Source organism: Hyla sarda, chromosome 4 (genome assembly GCF_029499605.1).
Source record: "Hyla sarda isolate aHylSar1 chromosome 4, aHylSar1.hap1, whole genome shotgun sequence".
Classification (NCBI taxonomy): Eukaryota; Metazoa; Chordata; class Amphibia; order Anura; family Hylidae; genus Hyla; species Hyla sarda.
This window is the reverse complement of record NC_079192.1, coordinates 22,080,844-22,096,748: the sequence shown is the minus strand read 5'-3', so window position 1 is coordinate 22,096,748 and position 15,905 is coordinate 22,080,844.

Sequence of the window (15,905 nt, the reverse complement as noted above, 5' to 3'; positions counted from 1 at the left end):
CCGTCCGCTGGGGAGGGTTAGTCGTTCCGGGCTGTCCATTTTCACCGGGGGGGCCCTCTTCTCCGCTCCGGGCCCGGACTAGTGACGTTGCCTTGACGACGACGCACAGTGGTCTTCAACCTGCGGACCTCCAGATGTTTCAAAACTACAACCGATGGCTGTCCGGGCATGCTAGGAGTTGTAGTTTTGCAACAACTGGAGGTCCGCAGGTTGAAGACCACTGGATTGAAAGGTGGTGATGATGAAGGGGGGGGGTGGAATGATGACAGGGGGATGATGACAGGCGGTGATGATGAAGGGGGGATGATGACAGGGGGATGATGACAGGCGGTGATGATGAAGGGGGGGTTGATGACAGGCGGTGGTGATGATGACAGGCGGTGATGATGACAGGCGGTGATGATGAAGGGGGGGATGATGACAGGGGGTTGATGACAGGCGGTGATGATGACAGGCGGTGATGATGACAGGCGGTGATGATGAAGGGGGGAATGATGACAGGGGGTTGATGACAGGCGGTGATGATGACAGGCGGTGATGATGACAGGCGGTGATGATGAAGGGGGGGGATGATGACAGGGGGATGATGACAGGCGGTGATGATGAAGGGGGGATGATGACAGGGTGATGATGAAGGGGGGGTTGATGACAGGGGGTTGATGACAGGCGGTGGTGATGATGACAGGCGGTGATGATGACAGGCGGTGATGATGAAGGGGGGGGATGATGACAGGGGGTTGATGACAGGCGGTGATGATGACAGGCGGTGATGATGACAGGCGGTGATGATGAAGGGGGGGATGATGACAGGGGGTTGATGACAGGCGGTGATGATGACAGGCGGTGATGATGATAGGCGGTGATGATGAAGGGGGGGGATGATGACAGGGGGTTGATGACAGGCGGTGATGATGACAGGCGGTGATGATGACAGGCGGTGATGATGACAGGCGGTGATGATGAAGGGGGGGATGATGACAGGGGGTTGATGACAGGCGGTGATGATGACAGGCGGTGATGATGAAGGGGGGGATGATGACAGGGGGATGATGACAGGGTAATGATGAAGGGGGATGATGACAGGGTGATGATGACGGGGGTCTGGGTGATGACGGGGGGATGATGACATGGGGGGGATGATGTATTTCCCACCCTAGGCTTATAGTCGAGTCAAAAGCTTTTCCTGGGTTTTTGGGGTGAAATTAGGGGCCTCGGCTTATATTCGGGTCGGCTTATACTTGAGTATATACGGTACAACTTTAGGAACACTAGGAGGCGACTAGGAGTTACCCCACCAGGAGAGCCCTAACAGCATGAGGAACTCTGACTATGGGGACTTACAACCAAAGGTACGGGACACCACAATAAGAAAGTAAAAGATCAGGTCTGGAGAACTCCAGACTTGTGTCTGCCTCCTACAGACACTAAGCTAAAACTGATAGTTCAGAGTCTGTAGGCGGGAATATCCTGCTAAGAGGGGCCGACTTTCTTTTGTTGCCTAGTGTCAGCCTCCTGGTGGCAGCAGCATAAACTCACGGTCTCTGTGTTCCCCAATGGAGCCGAACGAGAAATTGTGATATTTTCTTGCAATTTTGCTAATCATGGTAAAAATGTTATTGTTGCATAAAGAGTTAAAATGCAGTAAAAATATAATGTGTGAACACAGACTATACCACTTCAATTGTGATTATAGGTCAAATCACTTTTGCCCCACGGCAATATTTCTCTAATATTTGAATAAAATTTTAAATAAGAAAACACATCAAAACAGCACATAATGTGCCCTGACCCCACCCACTTTTGAGTCTAACCAGTTCACCTAAGTGACCTCTAGCACCAGCAGCCTAATTAGATGACCAGGTGCAGTGATGAGACGCCACCCCCTCCTCTCTCTCTCTTTCTGCAAAGTAAGAGGATTTATGCAGCATTTGGAAATCATTTCAGTGATGGAAAAGCATTAAATATGGCTGAAAACTTATGCCGGCCACGTCAGCTAAAAGAGGTAAGCACATGGCATACACAAGAACCTCTACGTTATTCTCTAATAATAGGATATGCTGCACTATATATGCAAAACAAAAATATTCCCAGATGCCTAAAGATACCCAATGATTGGCTGCTATGGGGGAACTGTAGAAAAGAAAAACATTCCCATTGAGATGATATGTTAAAGGCTCCATCAGACCTTGTGGGGACTAATCCCCACTACCCAAGATAAGACAGTGACCTCAGGAGCCAGTGCTAGTGTTGGTCCTCAGGGAGTGGGGTCTCATGTGGCAGAATGGCCACCAGGCCTCATGTCATAGAATCAAATGCTGCACCAAGGAGGTTATACAACATGCAGCAGTAGTGGTATATAGTGTAGCACAGCAGAGAGTGTGGTTATATAAGATGCAGCAGTAGTGGTATATAGTGTAACACAGCAGAGAGTGCGGTTATATAAGATGCAGCAGTAGTGGTATATAGTGTAACACAGCAGAGAGTGCGGTTATATAAGATGCAGCAGTAGTGGTATATAGTGTAACACAGCAGAGAGTGCGGTTATATAACATGCAGCAGTAGTGGTATATAGTGTAACACAGCGGAGAGTACGGTTATATAAAATGCAGCAGTAGTTGTATATATTGTCACACACCAGTGGACTATAGTATCACACACAGTTGTAGTAGACCTCAGTGTATCACACACAGATGCAGTAGACCTCAATGTATCACACACAGATGCAGTAGACCTCAGTGTATCACACACAGATGCAGTAGACCTCAGTGTATCACACACAGTTGTAGTAGACCTCAGTGTATCACACACAGATGCAGTAGACCTCAGTGTATCACACACAGATGCAGTAGACCTCAGTGTATCACACACAGTTGTAGTAGACCTCAGTGTATCACACACAGATGCAGTAGACCTCAGTATATCACACACAGATGCAGTAGACCTCAGTGTATCACACACAGTTGTAGTAGACCTCAGTGTATCACACACAGATGCAGTAGACCTCAGTGTATCACACACACAGATGCAGTAGACCTCAGTGTATCACACACAGTTGTAGTAGACCTCAGTGTATCACACACAGATGTAGTAGACCTCAGTGTATCACACACAGATGCAGTAGACCTCAGTGTATCACACACAGATGCAGTAGACCTCAATGTATCACACACAGATGCAGTAGACCTCAGTGTATCACACACAGATGTAGTAGACCTCAGTGTATCACACACAGATGCAGTAGACCTCAGTGTATCACACACAGATGCAGTAGACCTCAGTGTATCACACAAAGATGTAGTAGACCTCAGTGTATCACACACAGTTGTAGTAGACCTCGGTGTATCACACACAGATGCAGTAGACCTCAGTGTATCACACACAGATGTAGTAGACCATAGTGTATCACACACAGATGTAGTAGACCTCAGTGTATCACACACAGATGTAGGAGACCTCAGTGTTATCACACACAGATGCAGTAGACCTCATTGTATCACACACAGATGCAGTAGACCTCATTGTATCACACACAGATGCAGTAGACCTCGGTGTATCACACACAGATGCAGTAGACCTCATTGTATCACACACAGATGCAGTAGACCTCATTGTATCACACACAGATGCAGTAGACCTCAGTGTATCACACACAGATGCAGTAGACCTTAGTGTATCACACACAAATGTAGTAGACCTCAGTGTATCACACACAGATGCAGTAGACCTCAGTGTATCACACACAGATGCAGTAGACCTCAGTGTATCACACACAGATGCGGTAGACCTCATTGTATCACACACAGATGCAGTAGACCTCATTGTATCACACACAGATGCAGTAGACCTCAGTGTATCACACACAGATGCAGTAGACCTCAGTGTATCACACACATATGTAGTAGACCTCAGTGTATCACACACAGATGTAGTAGACCTCAGTGTATCACACACAGATGTAGTAGACCTCAGTGTACCACACACAGATGTAGTAGACCTCAGTGTATCACACACAGATGTAGTAGACCATAGTGTATCACACGCAGATGTAGTAGACCATAGTGTATCACACGCAGATGTAGTAGACCTCGGTGTATCACACACAGTTGTAGTAGACCTCGGTGTATCACACACAGTTGTAGTAGACCTCAGTGCATCACACACAGATGCAGTAGACCTTAGTGTATCACACACAGATGCAGTAGACCTCAGTGTATCACACACAGATGCAGTAGACCTCAGTGTATCACACACAGATGTAGTAGACCTCAGTGTATCACACACAGATGTAGGAGACCTCAGTGGTATCACACACAGATGTAGTAGACCTCGGTGTATCACACACAGATGCAGTAGACCTCATTGTATCACACACAGATGCAGTAGACCTCAGTGTATCACACACAGATGCAGTAGACCTCAGTGTATCACACACAGATGCAGTAGACCTCAGTGTATCACACACAGATGCAGTAGACCTCAGTGTATCACACACAGATGTAGTAGACCTCAGTGTATCACACACAGATGTAGGAGACCTCAGTGGTATCACACACAGATGTAGTAGACCTCGGTGTATCACACACAGATGCAGTAGACCTCATTGTATCACACACAGATGCAGTAGACCTCAGTGTATCACACACAGATGCAGTAGACCTCAGTGTATCACACACAGATGCAGTAGACCTCAGTGTATCACACACAGATGCAGTAGACCATAGTGTATCACACACAGATGTAGTAGACCTCAGTGTATCACACACAGATGTAGTAGACCTCAGTGTATCACACACAGATGTAGTAGACCTCAGTGTATCAAACACAGATGAAGTAGACCTCAGTGTATCACACACTGATGTAGTAGACCTCGGTGTATCACACACAGATGTAGTAGACCTCGGTGTATCACACACAGATGTAGTAGACCTCGGTGTATCACACACAGTTGTAGTAGACCTCGGTGTATCACACACAGATGCAGTAGACCTCGGTGTATCACACACAGATGTAGTAGACCTTAGTGTATCACACACAGATGCAGTAGACCTCAGTGTATCACACACAGATGCAGTAGACCTCAGTGTATCACACAAAGATGCAGTAGACCTCAGTGTATCACACACAGATGTAGTAGACCTCGGTGTATCACACACAGATGCAGTAGACCTCATTGTATCACACACAGATGCAGTAGACCTCAGTGTATCACACACAGATGCAGTAGACCTCAGTGTATCACACACAGATGTAGTAGACCTCAGTGTATCACACACAGATGTAGTAGACCTCAGTGTATCACACACAGATGTAGTAGACCTCAGTGTATCACACACACAGATGCAGTAGACCTCAGTGTATCACACACAGATGTAGTAGACCTCAGTGTATCACACACAGATGTAGTAGACCTCAGTGTATCACACACAGATGTAGTAGACCTCAGTGTATCACACACAGATGTAGTAGACCTCGGTGTATCACACACAGTTGTAGTAGACCTCAGTGTATCACACACAGATACAGTAGACCTTAGTGTATCACACACAGATGTAGTAGACCTTAGTGTATCACACACAGATGCAGTAGACCTCAGTGTATCACACACAGATGCAGTAGACCTCAGTTTATCACACACAGATGCAGTAGACCTCAGTTTATCACACACAGATGTAGTAGACCTCAGTGTATCACACACAGATGTAGTAGACCTCAGTGTATCACACACAGATGTAGTAGACCTCAGTGTATTACACACAGATGTAGTAGACCTCAGTGTATCACACACAGATGCAGTAGACCTCAGTGTATCACACGCAGATGTAATAGACCATAGTGTATCACACGCAGATGTAGTAGACCTCAGTGTATCACACACAGATGTAGTAGACCTCAGTGTATCACACACAGATGTAGTAGACCTCAGTATATCACACACAGATGTAGTAGACCTCAGTGTATCACACAGATGCAGTAGACCTCACTGTATCACACAGATGCAGTAGACCTCAGTGTATCACACACAGATGTAGTAGACCTCAGTGTATCTTACACAGATGTTGTAGACCTCAGTGTATCACACACAGATGCAGTAGACCTCAGTGTATCACACACAGATGTAGTAGACCCTAAGTGTATCACACACAGATGCAGTAGACCTCAGTGTATCACACACAGATGCAGTGGAACCTTAGTGTATCACACACAGATGCAGTAGACCTCAGTGTATCACACACAGATGTAGTAGACCAAGGTCTCATCATTGGGCTCTGGCTGTGTGTTATCATGTCACTTTATCACACACAGTTGCAGTAGACCTCAGTATCTGATCACTAGGCTTTGGCTGTGTGTTATTATGTTACTGTATCTCACACAGATGAAGTAGATCTCAGTGCATCACAAACAGATGCAGTAGACCTCGTTGTATCACACAATTGTAGTAGACGTCGGTGTATCTCACACAGTTGCAGCAGACCTTGGTGTATCTCACACAGTTGCATGCCAGAACGCGTGTTGGAGTGGCGTCTTTCCGGCCCCTGCATTGCATCGTTCACCATTTGGTTTTGTGGGTATTATTTCTTGTTTTGTATATTCTTGTATCTTGTATTTTCTTTCGATTATCCATTACCACTTGCACACGGCACTTTACTTGTTACGCACTTTTATGTTTTTATGCACATAAGATGCCGGTGCCTATTAATACTTACCCCTTTGTACTCAGCATGAGGTATGCCCCATGATTATCATCCTATTTATGCAGGGTGTCCGGTGATGTTGCATTCTCTATTTTTTTTTTTTAAACTCCTTTTTTGAAGTTTGAAAAAAGGAAATACAACATCTCCACAGAGTGGATATTCGCACGACAAAATAACATGTTAGAAAATACAATAACACAGGATCAAAAGGTCATACAGTTCCACATATGCGGAGCAATTCAATCAGAGAACAAGCTAACCATATAACTCTCAACCAAACGTGAAGCACCGCCTCATGTTTTAGCAAGGCACAATTCGGGACTAGTATCAAGACCAAAGACAGTAGGGACATAAAGAGCAAGGGAGGATTGGAAGGCTAGCTGTGACCCCTCAGTAAAAAGGGAAAGTAAAAGAGAAGTACAACCCCAGAGGGAAGAGAAAGACAGGAACAAAATGAAAAGAAGAGAGAAGAGGAAAGGAAAAGGGGACCTAAAAGGGAGAGCTGAAAGCACCCGAGGACATTAAGGAAGTAAATGCCGAGGGTGAGTATCTAGTGAGAGGAGAGCCACACCAGGTGCCCCATTCTTTAAGAAATTTATCAGGGCATTTCCTATGTTTGAAAACCAACTGTTCATAGGTGAGAATAGAATTAACCAAACTCCTCCACTGTGAGAGAGTAGGCGGGCGGGGGTCCATCCAGCGCAGTGCCACTGCTTTCCTGGCTAAAAACCAAACCTCCCGCAAAAAAATTCTCATGTGCTGTTGCCAGGAGTCTTCAGGGAGCAAACCAAACAGACAGATCATGGGATCAATCGGGACTGGAATAGAGATGATAGAAGACAGGAAGGCTACAATGTCCTTCCAATACCCTTGTAAAAAAGGGACATAACCACATCACGTGCCAGAAGTCAGCTCTAGGGGAATGACATCTGTGGCAGGCATCGGAGGGCACCTGTCCCATGCTGTGAAGGCATACTGGAGTAAGATAACAATGATGGATGATATATAGATGAATCAATTTATTATTAGCTGCCGGAAAGACCGCCAAATGGGAGGACAGTATCTCCGACCAATCCTCCGCTGTGAGCAAAGGGACGCATGCCCTCTAATAGGCCTCCGCCGAGTCTGTGACATTTGCAAGCTTGGCCCTGGTAAGGTGTGTGTAAAGTATAGAAATCAAGCCCCGCGGTCCCTGGGACCAGAGAATGCCAATGAGCGGATATGTAGAAATGGGCGGCCTCGGGGAGGGAAACTGGGCAGTCAAAGCATGTCGCAGGTGTAAGTACCTACAGAAGGCCTCCCAGAGGACCCCATAGTCAGTTTGAAGCTGTGTAAATGATTTCAAGACATCCTGTTGATTGCCCACCTGAACCCCTTGGTGTTCTATCCAAAAGGGAGGGTCTAAAGCATCTGTCAGGTGAGGGAAGTGAGGGTTGTGCCAGAGGGGAAGGTCATCTTTAACGTGAGTGAAGGAGGTCAGCCTCTGCGCCTGGCGCCAAACTTGCAACGCTAGTTTGTGTAAAGGTAGGAGCTTGCGCGTACGGGGAGGGGGGGCACCCTCCAAAAAAGAGCGCATGGAGGTGAGCCCTAGGAAGGAGGCAAGTTGAAGCTCAGCGCTCGACCGGGAGTCTGAAGAGACCCAATACCGAAGGTAGCGCAGCTGGCCTGCCAAATAATACACTTTAAAATCAGAACCCCCTAGGTCCTTAGAACCCCCTAGGTCCTTAGGACGTTGCAGGGAAGAGAGTTTAAGTTTAGACCTACTAGACCCCCAAATGAAAGGCGGGAGGAGAGAATCTATGGATTTAAAAAAGGACATTGGGACAGGATTGTAGGAGTGTTCAAGGATATAAATTAGCTTGGGGAGTACAATCATTTTTACTAAGTTTATTCTGCCAGGGACTGCTAAAGGAAGGGCCCCCCAAACACGAAATTTAGTTTTAATATAGGTCAAAAGAGGTGTGACATTAGTTTGGAGATCTAGGAGAGGGTCCCTATTCATAACAATGCCCAAGTACTTAAACTGGGGGACTACGGTAAGACCACAGAGAGTGGAGGGTCCAGGTCGCTGCCAGAGAGGCATGTAAGCGGATTTTGCCCAATTAATACGGAGGCCAGAGATGTTGCATTTTTTAATGTAGTTTCCTCCTCCATTATATATGTTTTTGGTTTCTAATGCATACCAATAATTTTTTTTCTTGTTTTACCATGATTTAGTGACTCCATTGCATTGCTCTTTTGATTTTATGGTGAGTTGGGAGTTTCTTACTAACAGGCTTTACTTACATAGGGGATATTGCAGTAGTCTTCATTGTGCTACATACCTACTATCCTATTCATTTCTGTCAGTTTTTTTGGTTTATCACATTTTTTGTGTTATCACACATTTTTTATTGACAGACTCCTTCAGGATGGATTTGTGGGACAGAGACCGCACCTGGATAGCAAAAATGGAACAAGTTTTTACGGAGGAAACTGCATCAACAGGTTTTAGCGGTCAAAGAAATTTATTTTTTTTCAGCAAAAGACACTGAGTAATCTCCACAACACAAGATTAAAGACTTGGTGGAACAAGGTATTCCTCAAAAATTATATAAGGAGGGGCCTGGTGCCCCGTGGATTATGCGTACAGGTATTCCCCTCTTTTCCATTGGAAGATGGTGACTTTGTCACTCCATGGGAGGATATTTGCAAAAAAACCTCTATAAAATTCATGGGCTTATTAGTAAATTTGAATAAAGATTGGTTGGAGAAAATTAAAGGGGTACTCCGTCGCTAAGACATCTTATCTCCTATCCAAAGGGAACCACCGTGATCTTGCACGAAGCACCCCGTTAGAATCAGTCCCAGGAGCACGTTTGCTCCGGGTCTGATTACTGGCTATCACGGGGGGCCGGAGCATTGTGACGTCACGGCCCCGCCCCCGTGTGACATCACGCTCTGCCCCCTCACATAGGCTTGCATTCAGGGGGCAGAGCGTGACGTCACACGGGGGCGGGGCCGTGACGTCACAATGCTCCGCGATCAGGCATCTTATATCCTATCCTTTGGATAGGGGATAAGATGCCTTAGCGCTGGAGTACCCCTTTAAGAAAGAGATTGAACAGACACATATTTTATTGAAAAATGAAGGATCTACAGATGATTTGGAATCTTTTAATCAACAGGATGGAAAAACAATTTGATGGCTAGGAAAAGGAAATTTCTGAACGGAAGAGCAAAAAACTAGTTATAGGCCATTCGGATGTTCAAAAGAAGAGAATGTATAAATGGCAATGAGACATATCTAGTTGAGACCAATATATGGAGGGTGGAATTTGACCACCAACTCATAGACTACCAGGAAAAGGTAGCCCAAAAAAAAAAACCTTTATTTCCCATATATCAAAAGAGTAAGATTAAAAGTGCAATCTTTATTGTATTTGGTTCGCACTTAATGGTGTTTTAAAATATAGAGCACCATATCGTCCTACTTGTTTGATTCTATATATATATATATAAATAGACCATCCGGTCTATGAATTGAATGCACACTGAAGCGGAGACGAGGTGCCTGCAGACCACCTACATTCAGCGCTATTGTAGGACAATGGAGCTCAAAGTTAAAAACTTAACATGGCCCCCCTCGACATGTTTCACTGCCTCAGCAGCGTTATCAAGAGGTAGATGGGCACTGAGTTAAAAAACGCCGTGCAGGGGGTTATAATACCTCCCTTCATGATGTCACAGGATATCAGGATTCACACATCATCAATTCTCCACCAATGCCTCTCCTGCATTGAGGAGTGACACTTTAATCGACCAATCCACGTCTCTGTGTTTGATCACCCAATCTCTGTTTCGGTTCCCTATGCCCAATCACAGTTCCGGAGCCTTGACTGGCACGTCCATCGGCAAATCCCTGTAGGGTCAGTTGCCGATGACGTGCTGCGCTCAGTTCACATGCGCGAGGTGATAGAGCGGAGCAGCCGGATTTGACTCATCTGCGCATACTCCGTTCTCCGACGGCTATAGTAAACTTCCGGTTGCGCATCTCAACCTGCGCGAAAACTTAGAAATCCTTCATATGCGCCGGGGGAGATGCGCGAAAACATAGAAAAATATCTATTAAGTGGTATAGACTTAAAGTATGAGTTAAATTCTACAGACTTAATGGGCTGAATTATAATGTATATATTACTATACAAAATAACATGTTAGAAAATACAATAATACAGGATCAAAAGGTCATACAGTTCCACATATGCGGAGCAATTCAATCAGAGAACAAGCTAACCATATAACTCTCAACCAAACGTGAAGCACCGCCTCATGTTTTAGCAAGGCACAATTCGGGACTAGTATCAAGACCAAAGACAGTAGGGACATAAAGAGCAAGGCAGGATTGGAAGGCTAGCTGTGACCCCTCAGTAAAAAGGGAAAGTAAAAGAGAAGTACAACCCCAGAGGGAAGAGAAAGACAGGAACAAAATGAAAAGAAGAGAGAAGAGGAAAGGAAAAGGGGACCTAAAAGGGAGAGCTGAAAGCACCCGAGGACATTAAGGAAGTAAATGCCGAGGGTGAGTATCTAGTGAGAGGAGAGCCACACCAGGTGCCCCATTCTTTAAGAAATTTATCAGGGCATTTCCTATGTTTGAAAACCAACTGTTCATAGGTGAGAATAGAATTAACCAAACTCCTCCACTGTGAGAGAGTAGGCGGGCGGGGGTCCATCCAGCGCAGTGCCACTGCTTTCCTGGCTAAAAACCAAACCTCCCGCAAAAAAATTCTCATGTGCTGTTGCCAGGAGTCTTCAGGGAGCAAACCAAACAGACAGATCATGGGATCAATCGGGACTGGAATAGAGATGATAGAAGACAGGAAGGCTACAATGTCCTTCCAATACCCTTGTAAAAAAGGGACATAACCACATCACGTGCCAGAAGTCAGCTCTAGGGGAATGACATCTGTGGCAGGCATCGGAGGGCACCTGTCCCATGCTGTGAAGGCATACTGGAGTAAGATAACAATGATGGATGATATATAGATGAATCAATTTATTATTAGCTGCCGGAAAGACCGCCAAATGGGAGGACAGTATCTCCGACCAATCCTCCGCTGTGAGCAAAGGGACGCATGCCCTCTAATAGGCCTCCGCCGAGTCTGTGACATTTGCAAGCTTGGCCCTGGTAAGGTGTGTGTAAAGTATAGAAATCAAGCCCCGCGGTCCCTGGGACCAGAGAATGCCAATGAGCGGATATGTAGAAATGGGCGGCCTCGGGGAGGGAAACTGGGCAGTCAAAGCATGTCGCAGGTGTAAGTACCTACAGAAGGCCTCCCAGAGGACCCCATAGTCAGTTTGAAGCTGTGTAAATGATTTCAAGACATCCTGTTGATTGCCCACCTGAACCCCTTGGTGTTCTATCCAAAAGGGAGGGTCTAAAGCATCTGTCAGGTGAGGGAAGTGAGGGTTGTGCCAGAGGGGAAGGTCATCTTTAACGTGAGTGAAGGAGGTCAGCCTCTGCGCCTGGCGCCAAACTTGCAACGCTAGTTTGTGTAAAGGTAGGAGCTTGCGCGTACGGGGAGGGGGGGCACCCTCCAAAAAAGAGCGCATGGAGGTGAGCCCTAGGAAGGAGGCAAGTTGAAGCTCAGCGCTCGACCGGGAGTCTGAAGAGACCCAATACCGAAGGTAGCGCAGCTGGCCTGCCAAATAATACACTTTAAAATCAGAACCCCCTAGGTCCTTAGAACCCCCTAGGTCCTTAGGACGTTGCAGGGAAGAGAGTTTAAGTTTAGACCTACTAGACCCCCAAATGAAAGGCGGGAGGAGAGAATCTATGGATTTAAAAAAGGACATTGGGACAGGATTGTAGGAGTGTTCAAGGATATAAATTAGCTTGGGGAGTACAATCATTTTTACTAAGTTTATTCTGCCAGGGACTGCTAAAGGAAGGGCCCCCCAAACACGAAATTTAGTTTTAATATAGGTCAAAAGAGGTGTGACATTAGTTTGGAGATCTAGGAGAGGGTCCCTATTCATAACAATGCCCAAGTGTCACGATTCGGCTTCCAGGTAGTGGATCCTCTGTGTCAGCGAGGGATTGGCGTGGACCGTGCTAGTGGACCGGTTCTAAGAGGCTACTGGTGTTCACCAGAGCCCGCCGCAAAGCGGGATGGTCTTGCTGCGGCAGTAGCAACCAGGTCGTATCCACTAGCAACGGCTCCACCTCGCTGACTGCTGAGAAGGCGTGGGACAGAAGGACTAGGCAGAGGCAAGGTCAGACGTAGCAGAAGGTCGGGGGCAGGCGGCAAGGATCGTAGTCAAGATGGATAGCAAGGGTTCAGGTAACACAGGCTTTGGACACACTAAACGCTTTCACTGGCACAAGGCAACAAGATCCGGCAAGGGAGTGCAGGGGCAGTGAGCAGATATAGTCTGGGAGCAGGTGGGAGCCAATTAAGCTAATTGGGCCAGGCACCAATCATTGGTGCACTGGCCCTTTAAGTCTCAGAGAGCTGGCGCGCGCGCGCCCTAGAGAGCGGAGCCGCGCGCGCCAGCACATGACAGCAGGGGACCGGGACGGGTAAGTGACCTGGGATGCGATTCGCGAGCGGGCGCGTCCCGCTGTGCGAATCGCATCCCCGACGGCCATGACAGTGCAGCGCTCCCGGTCAGCGGGACCGACCGGGGCGCTGCGGGGAGAGAGACGCCGTGAGCGCTCCGGGGAGGAGCGGGGACCCGGAGCGCTAGGCGTAACAGTACCCCCCCCCTTAGGTCTCCCCTTTTCTTTGTCCGGTAACTGCCTCCCCTGGGATGAGGACACCGGGAAAGAATGGAGGGTTTCCTCAACGGCAGGCAGCACAGCAGGAGTGGGAATGGGGAGGGAGGGCAGAGGGCGAAGCCTGGCACGGGGCAGTGTGACACCAGGACAGGGGCCATGAGGAGGCACTGAGGCTTGCCTGACGGGACTGGGAGGGGGGGAGAGGCACTTCCTATGGCAGGCAGAGTCCCAGTTCTTGATCTCCCCGGTGGTCCAATCAAGGGTGGGAGAATGAAGCCGGAGCCATGGCAGACCGAGGAGGACCTCAGAGGTACAGTTGGGAAGGACGAATAACTCAATCCTTTCGTGGTGGGGTCCAATAGACATCAGGAGGGGTTCCGTGCGGTAACGCACGGTGCAATCCAATCTGACTCCGTTGACCGCGGAAATGTAGAGCGGCTTGACGAGACGGGTCACCGGGATGCTGAATTTATTCACAAACGACTCCAAAATAAAATTCCCAGAGGCACCAGAGTCCAAGCAGGCCACGGCTGAGAGGGAGGAGTTGGCTGAAGGAGAAATCCGCACGGGCACCGTGAGACGTGGAGAAGCAGACTTAGAACCAAGAGACGCCACACCCACGTGAGCTGGGTGCGTGCGTGCGTTTCCCAGACGTGGAGGACGGATAGGGCAATCCACCAAGAAATGCTCGGTACTGGCACAGTAAAGACAGAGATTTTCTTCCCTGCGGCGATTCCTCTCTTCCTGGGTCAGGCGAGACCGATCCACTTGCATGGCCTCCTCGGCGGGAGGCCCAGGCGTAGATTGCAACGGATACTGTGGGAGAGGTGCCCAGAGATCTAAGTCTTTTTCCTGGCGGAGCTCTTGGTGTCGCTCAGAAAAACGCATGTCAATGCGGGTAGCCAAATGGATGAGTTCTTGCAGGTTGGCAGGAATCTCTCGTGCGGCCAGCACATCCTTGATGCGACTGGATAGGCCTTTTTTAAAGGTCGCGCAGAGAGCCTCGTTATTCCATGATAACTCGGAAGCAAGAGTACGAAATTGGATGGCGTACTCGCCCACTGAAGAATTACCCTGGACCAGGTTCAACAGGGCAGTCTCGGCAGAAGAAGCTCGGGCTGGCTCCTCGAAGACACTCCGGACTTCAGCGAAGAAGGACTGGACTGTGGCTGTGGCAGGATCATTGCGGTCCCAGAGCGGTGTGGCCCAAGACAAGGCCTTTCCTGAAAGAAGGCTTACTACGAACGCCACCTTAGACCGTTCTGTAGGAAACAAGTCCGACAACATCTCCATATGCAGGGAACACTGAGACAAAAATCCACGGCAGAGTTTAGAGTCCCCATCAAATTTGTCCGGCAGGGACAAGCGGAGGCTAGGAGCGGCCACTCGCTGCGGAGGAGGTGCAGGAGCTGGCGGAGGAGATGGTTGCTGCTGTAGCAGAGGCAGAAGTTGCTGTAACGTGGCGGTCAACTGCGACAGCTGCTGTCCTTGTTGGGCAATTTGCTGCGATTGCTGAGCGACCACCGTGGTAAGGTCAGCGAGACTTGGCAGCGGCACCTCAGCGGGATCCAGTGCCGGATCTACTGTCACGATTCGGCTTCCAGGTAGTGGATCCTCTGTGTCAGCGAGGGATTGGCGTGGACCGTGCTAGTGGACCGGTTCTAAGAGGCTACTGGTGTTCACCAGAGCCCGCCGCAAAGCGGGATGGTCTTGCTGCGGCAGTAGCAACCAGGTCGTATCCACTAGCAACGGCTCCACCTCGCTGACTGCTGAGAAGGCGTGGGACAGAAGGACTAGGCAGAGGCAAGGTCAGACGTAGCAGAAGGTCGGGGGCAGGCGGCAAGGATCGTAGTCAAGATGGATAGCAAGGGTTCAGGTAACACAGGCTTTGGACACACTAAACGCTTTCACTGGCACAAGGCAACAAGATCCGGCAAGGGAGTGCAGGGGCAGTGAGCAGATATAGTCTGGGAGCAGGTGGGAGCCAATTAAGCTAATTGGGCCAGGCACCAATCATTGGTGCACTGGCCCTTTAAGTCTCAGAGAGCTGGCGCGCGCGCGCCCTAGAGAGCGGAGCCGCGCGCGCCAGCACATGACAGCAGGGGACCGGGACGGGTAAGTGACCTGGGATGCGATTCGCGAGCGGGCGCGTCCCGCTGTGCGAATCGCATCCCCGACGGCCATGACAGTGCAGCGCTCCCGGTCAGCGGGACCGACCGGGGCGCTGCGGGGAGAGAGACGCCGTGAGCGCTCCGGGGAGGAGCGGGGACCCGGAGCGCTAGGCGTAACACCAAGTACTTAAACTGGGGGACTACGGTAAGACCACAGAGAGTGGAGGGTCCAGGTCGCTGCCAGAGAGGCATGTAAGCGGATTTTGCCCAATTAATACGGAGGCCAGAGATGTTGCATTTTTTAATGTAGTTTCCTCCTCCATTATATATGTTTTTGGTTTC